General features: G+C 31.8%; 1 long non-coding RNA gene across 1 annotated transcript in view; it reads right to left on the bottom strand.

The window, feature by feature from the left end:
* The window catches only part of LOC111086806, an 87024-nt gene extending 79942 nt beyond the window's left edge, over positions 1 to 7082 (bottom strand). Inside the window, exon 1 of the long non-coding RNA XR_002611521.1 lies at positions 7047 to 7082. This is a non-coding gene — a long non-coding RNA (uncharacterized LOC111086806). The remainder of the gene's footprint in view (positions 1 to 7046) is intronic.
* Between the last annotated feature and the right edge of the window lie 280 nt (positions 7083 to 7362).

Raw genomic sequence — 7362 nt, 5'->3', positions numbered from 1 at the left:
GTATGAAAGTTTGTTTTTCACGACTATTCTACAAGACCTGGAAGAAGTAGACTAAATATTTCATTACTACTGTGGAACCATATATGTATCAAAGCTTGTTTTTCACGACTATTCTACAAGACCTGGAAGAAGTAGACTAAATATTTCATTAGTACTGTGGAACCATATATGTATCAAAGTTTGTTTTCATTACTGTTATATATGATTTTGGAGAAGTTATCAGTACTAGAATATTCAAACAACTCATTTCATGAAGATTTTCATTGCATAGTGTTTGCACTGTTTTTATTTGATTGACTGTAAAGGTTCCCGCTTAGTATTAACTTTTAAGCCATTTTCCTTAGAAAGCTAAGTTACAGCTGTCTTATGAAACAAACAATGTATAATATATAACTCGAATTTCCTTTACGAATAACAGGCATAACAAAGGCTTTTGTACTTGTATTTATGACCAAGCTAATAAGACTATCTGGCATCGTCCGTACTTTAGAAATACTGACCGAAAGGAAGGCAGACAGAAGCACCCTACTATCCACGATAATGGACTGACTGTCACTCTTATAACGCACCTACAGCTTAAAGTGCGGAAAACAATTTGTGATACCCACGGATTTCTACCTGAGTGTTGAGCTCTATCACGGGTCCGCGCCCAAAGGAAACCAAAACCTTCTTTTTTTTTTATCAAATTCATATATTGTAAACAAATATATGGTTGCTTTGCGTAATTTTTGGGAAATCAAAAAAAAAAGAGTGTCAATATTTTCTTAAATAATATATCCTTAATTTACTTGATTCATTTTCTCTTATTCTCTATCTCTTTATTTTATCTTTCTTTCGCTAACACTTCCCTCAAAACCGATGGATATCCAAAATGCACGATAGAAACGATTTCATGATCAGGGTTACTTGAAAATGGATATTTCTTGTTTAATATTGGTGTATTGAGATTCCAGCGTTGTTAAGTAGTCTTGGTAATTCATAATAATAAAACAATTATCACTGGGTTGTTTTTGAAAAGTAATTCAGATATTTTCCTGTTTCTTTGATTACTTAAGAAGAAAACATAATCAACAATCAAATTTATGATATATATATATATATATATTGCACGCGACACTAACAATCAAGGTCTTACATTTATTTTATTGTTCGGTTGATTAAACATTACGAAGAAGGATTTCTATTGTACTATATCTCGCTATACATTTTACACGGAAATACAAAACGTATTCTAATAAACTCCAAACATGCTCACCCTTTCAGCAGTGGGGGCGTTATAATGTGACGGTCAATCCCACTATTCGTTGGTAAAAGAGTAGCCCAAGAGTTGGCGGTGGGTGGTGATGACTAGCTGCCTTCCCTCTAGTCTTACACTGCTAAATTAGGGACGGCTAGCGAAAATAGCCCTCGTGTAGCTTTGCGCGAGATTCAAAAACAAACTATCTAATAAACTACCTTATATGTTTATTTCGAAAGTAAATATCGAACAATAAGAACAGGATTTTAAAATTTATTTTATCTGTCGCAATACTTGGGAAGGAAAACCACCAAAGAAAAAAACATATTTCTTCCTTATCCGTTTGTACATTTGGCTAGAATACAGGAATATTACATGCCCTTCCCAAATGCGATCAAGTTTTGATGCTAAAGCATTACCTACGAAATGCAAAACAATATCGAAATATAATTTTCATATGTGCCATTCCACCGCCGACGTTATCTCGGCTGTGGTTGTCACGTGATTTTGGTGATTTACAGATTCAATTTGTTTGTTTATTTGGAATTAAGCACAAAGCTACACAATGGGTTATCTGTGCTCTGCCCACCACGGGTATCGAAACCCGGTTCTAGCGTTGTAAGTCCGCAGACATACCGCTGTGCCACTGGAGGGCTACAGATTCTAAGTCGTTTTATTATAACATTCTCAGCCATTTGTATTATGTTATTATTATAATCATGTCAACAAAAACCGTTTATTAGAAATTAGTCTAAATCGTAAATAATTTTCAAACTGTTTTCTCACTTAAAACCTTTTTTAATTGATTGTTTCAACATGTTTTGTCTACCATTGCCAATTTTTAAATCTTGTGAGGTTTTATGAAGAAAAAAAAAGTTTTATAATTTTATATTTATGTTATGATTAAAAATTAGTATGAACGCTAAGACATGTTAGAATCAGGCATAATTTAAGAGCGAGCGACCTGGTTGGTTAATCAATGTTAAGTTAAGTGAATATCAGCTCAATTAAGCACTGACGTCAGTGAGAGAAACCATTGAACTAAACTTCCAACTATGTACGATAAAACCTTTGAGAAAATTTAAATTTTAAGCATTATCTGTCAATAAAAGAAGTGTGTAATATGAAAAAAAAAATGCCTTGATCTAATTTATTTCGTTTGTATTACATCTTCTGACAAAATATATTCAACACGATATTCGAAAAGAATACCCGATACTTCTTCTTGTTGTTATAGCCTTTGCAGTATTTTTAAATAGCAAAATGAAAATAAACAACTAAATTGAAGTTTGTTTTAAAGTTTGAAACAAAGGTTCGTTGTTGTAAATAATAAACTTGCATCTTTATCAAATAGTAAGTCACAGTGAATACATACCATGTTTAAATGATTTTTAGATCAGTTACAGTCATCATTGGATCAGAATGCAAGTGACTCCATAAAAATTCGAAACGAATACGAAAACAGACTACTATAGAACATTCAAATTACATAAAATATTGCGAATAATGTACACTATGACGTAAGACAATGTTTTTAATCTAACAAAAAACATTTTTTGTTACAAAACATATTGCCTTGTTTATCTTCTTATATATATATATATTTTCTTTTTCTAAGGAATCATATTACAAAACTTTGTGCAGCACAAGTGGTGTCTTATTTGTATAAGCTCACAATAGCTTAATGTAGTTATATGACTATTGCTTAAAATTTAATAGTTTCCTGAACAACAGACCAATAAAATGTCTTACAGTTCCTTCGGCTATTTTGAATATAATTGAAACATATATAAGGGACGGGAAGCTAGAGTTAATATATGCTGCATCACAAATTATATGTACTAAACACGTGTTATTGAAATCTGCTTCTTTTTTTTTTCCGTTTGGAAGAACAACAACAAAAATAAAAAACAACCTAGGGTTTTACTGTGCGAAAATATACCTTTTTGCTCAAGTTTTGAAGCCCACCATTAGCACAGCGGTATGTCTGCGGACTTACAACCCTAGAATCCGGGTTTCGATACCCGTGGTGGGCAGAGCACAGATAGCCCATTGTGTATAATTTTCAGGTACTTCTTGTCACAACAAAAACAACAACATATTTTTATCAATCAATATTTTACTTAGTACAAATATTAAGTGGGCAACGTTTTTCTAAAGCTTCAAAAAGAATATCATACACTGCAAAAAGATACATAAAAACGGCATATATTAAATATTTACAAGGTAAGGTTGTGGGGATCGGGTACCAATCATTGTGTCTAGTAGGCGGCATGGGTTGAAGAGGACAACCCGTTATAGCAGCCGAAACGTAAAACAAACAAACAAGACAGAACAACGAATGGTGATGGTATAGGATAATAACCAGGACAACGAATTATATTATATGTTATAGAGATATTTCTGACAGTTACCCAACAAAATATATTTTAGATATCATTTCCGTGCGTATGTCAAGGTAACTTATAGAAATACTATTGAAAAAAGATACAACAGATCCGCTTCGCAGTTTTAGTTTTCAAATAAACACCTCAAATTAATCTTAACTTGTGCAACATATATGTGTATCGTTTTTAACTATCCTCGGTGCTTCAGAATTATACGCCATTCTGAACGTTAGTGTGGTCCAACTGGCGATTCACGAACTGCATTCAGCTTACGTGCTCAAATTCAAGTTTATGCATTAAATAGTTTTACTCACAAATGAGTTTTAATAGCAAAATCCATTTCAGTAAATCATTTAAGTAACATGTTATGATCCTTCAATATTTACATAGTGAGGTTAAAGGTTAGTATCCCTGCTCTTAGTACATAAACATACTACTATAAATTTCACTTGGTCAGATGTCGTTCCACTGTGTAGGCGGCGGTTGCTGCTATCTAATCGTTCTCTTTTTTATATTATTTTTAAATCAGGGCTGACTACATTGTGCATTGAAGTTAAAAGTATCCGTCAAATAAATTATTTTACTTACCACTGCAATTGTAATATAGTTATATATTCTGTATTCTTACATAATTCTATAAAAATAAATATTATTTTTTTTAATGATTACTGTGGCAATTTACACCAAATCGACTTTTATAGAATCTAAAAGAAAGTTCGGGAATATGTGTATATACATATAATCCTGTGAATTTGCAAATAATACTAAAAAGCCTGAAAAAATTGTTTTTCTCAATCACAGCAAACCTTTTGCGTAAAGATGTAGTGATAATATGTATAAGACGTTCTATATATATATATGTAACCTAAAAGTGAACAAGAAGATTAATTGGAGTAAAATATCAATCATTCAATCGAATTTATTGCAACTAAGTAAAATCCCGGAATGTAAGTTGTTTATCATTTGAACTTCGAGGACTGTGACGACAAAATACACAGCTACTTAAGTATTTGTCTTTTTGTTTCACACTAACATTAACTTCTAATAATTTACATTTATACAGGTTTGAAATATAGTTTCAGAGTAGTTACTAGGTTTGCTTCAAGTTGTCAAGGATTTTAAAATGTAATATTGACAGCACGTGTTTAACTTTTTAATCTCAAATCCCCAAGGTGATTTGATCATTATTATTGTTTTCTTACACGTTTATTAAAGTTTGATGGGTATTTTCCTGGAGCTATTTCTATTTCTCATCCATTTTGACGACCAGGTAATCAAGCTTCAGATTTAATTTACCACAACTTTTCTGAGTTATATTTATATACATTAAGTTTAAATTATCTAAAAGTAGAATAAAGAATTTCGAAGTGAAATCAAGAATATGATATAAAATTTAGTTGATTTATCTAAGGTGAATATAGGGAACCAGCACGCGATTTTATTTTAATATCTTTGATAATAAATGAAAAAAGAACAAAATGTCGTAAGACTAAACACAAATTATTAGATTAAAATCCAAATAAAGTGCTTCGTAATAAAGTTAGGATAAGTAGGCCTAATACAAGAACACAGCTATTCGTTCATTTGTAAACTTTGTTCAGAATATGAAAAAACTTGCCACTTTGAATTATTTTCTGCTTTTTTTAAAAGTAAAATCTTTTAAAAGTGTAATGTATGTGAATATATAATAAAATTATATTTACACTTATGTTCAGGTTTGAGACTTTTAGCTGATACTAATTTACACAAATGAACACTATTTTAATATTAGTTTACAAATAAATCCTTCATTGGCACCTAAAACTATTTCTATGTGTTTGTTTGTTTTTAATTATGCACAAAGCTACACAAGGGCTATCTGTGCTCTGCCCACCACGGGTATCGAAACCCCGTTTCTAGCCTTGTAAGTCCGCAGACATACCGCTGTGCCACTGGGGGGCATTTATATGTGTACAAATATGCAGGTTTAGGCGTCAAGGTAACCGAAAATAATTAGCAACTGTTGCTTCACGTGAAGAATCATATGCGTTATTTTAACAGTGAATGAATAATATACAAAATATATTAGTATTCATAATTCCTAATTAATATGAAACAAAACATATGAAAAGTACCTGAAGAATTATATGCACCAACAAAAGTGTGAATTATTAGACAATATAATATAAATAGCTGATGATGTTATTATACATCAAAACTCAATTGCAAGGAAATTACTTTATCTCGATTATACACATCACATTTCGTAGTTTGTTTGTGTGGTGATTTGTCTATTTCTTATCGTATTGTTTAAATTATTCCTATAAGGACATATATAAGCCCCCTTAATACACAATGGCTGCTCAAATACATGCATGAATTACCAGTTTAAGGAAAAATAAATTAATACTTTTAGCTTGGATCTATAGAAAATTATTTCAGCATTCACCATACTGGAAACACGATACTTGCTCTATTGGCAAACTTCATTAAATTTATTAGAATATGCATATTCAAGTTTATATGTACATGTCAAAATGATTAATATTATATTTATGTGCGAAGAAGCAAATATTTCAAGATCCAAGGCAACTGAATAATTTGGCCATTCTTTTGTCTACACGTTAAATGTGTGTCAAGTGAGAATCCTTTTTACGTAAAACAGTAACACAGAACTACTTTTCTCTCATAAAAATAGGTGTATGTTATTTCAAATCTAAGTTATATTATTCAAAGTATGTGATAAATAACGATAAATGGTGAAAACGGTGTAGATATTCCATAATGTTAAAAATAAATTGTATTTGTTAAAATAATGTGCCAATTCTATGTAAATGATTGCTCATTTTGTATACTTTTATGAAAATAGACAGATGGTCATTCGCCATTAGATGGTTTATTAGAGTTATTCTTGACAAAATAAAATGATCAAATTCTACACAACATCGTCTGATATTGGGGTAGTTAAATTCTTGTTAAATACATGTATGTACATATATACACAGTTAGAGATTTGAGGATAAAGTATTATTTTCTTTTATTTCTTTGGAGACATTCCGAGCGAAGGCTCTTTTTTCAAACCAGAAATAAAACCTTTTGATTAATTATAAACTACGTGAGGAACGTTTTCAAGGGAATGCAATACAATTGAAAGAACAATACTAAAGGAGAGAGAAACACGAGATTAAAATAATATAGTTGTAACAAAGTGTGTGTGTATATAGTGTTAAAAAACTCGCAGCTTTGAAGTCTGAATCTTATAAAAATATGACAAACTAAAAGTATGCGGTGTTTTTAAAACATTCTGTTTTATATGTATTACGGAATAAAAATTGCAGGCAGTTAAAGAGTTTCATATCAATTGTATGACTTTTTATCTCACAGTGTTATATTACTAAAGACTTAATTTAACTGAAGGTTGCAAAATGTCGAAATTTACTAACCCCGTTCACGGTGGAACCGCTCCACCCGCCAGTACGGAAAATAATCCCTGCCGCAGAGTGTCGACTTCTTACACCCGCCTTTCTGGGTGAGCTACGTCATCATTAGTTGCTCTACCCACAAGAAACACCCAGCACGTGGGGTAGGGCAGCCAATCACGAACAGGAAGTTTTCGATGACGCACCGTCACTAGCTCTTATATGGATTGCAGATCAACAATTACGACTACCACCCTCTCTGTTACTGTAGTCAGGGGACGGGTTCAGTCGAAGAGCTCAGTGTTCATACAAGAAACTAAGACAGTGGCGACCCACGCTT

Source organism: Limulus polyphemus, unplaced genomic scaffold (genome assembly GCF_000517525.1).
Source record: "Limulus polyphemus unplaced genomic scaffold, Limulus_polyphemus-2.1.2 Scaffold1447, whole genome shotgun sequence".
Lineage (NCBI taxonomy): Eukaryota > Metazoa > Arthropoda > Merostomata > Xiphosura > Limulidae > Limulus > Limulus polyphemus.
This window is presented reverse-complemented; position numbering and strand designations above follow the sequence as displayed.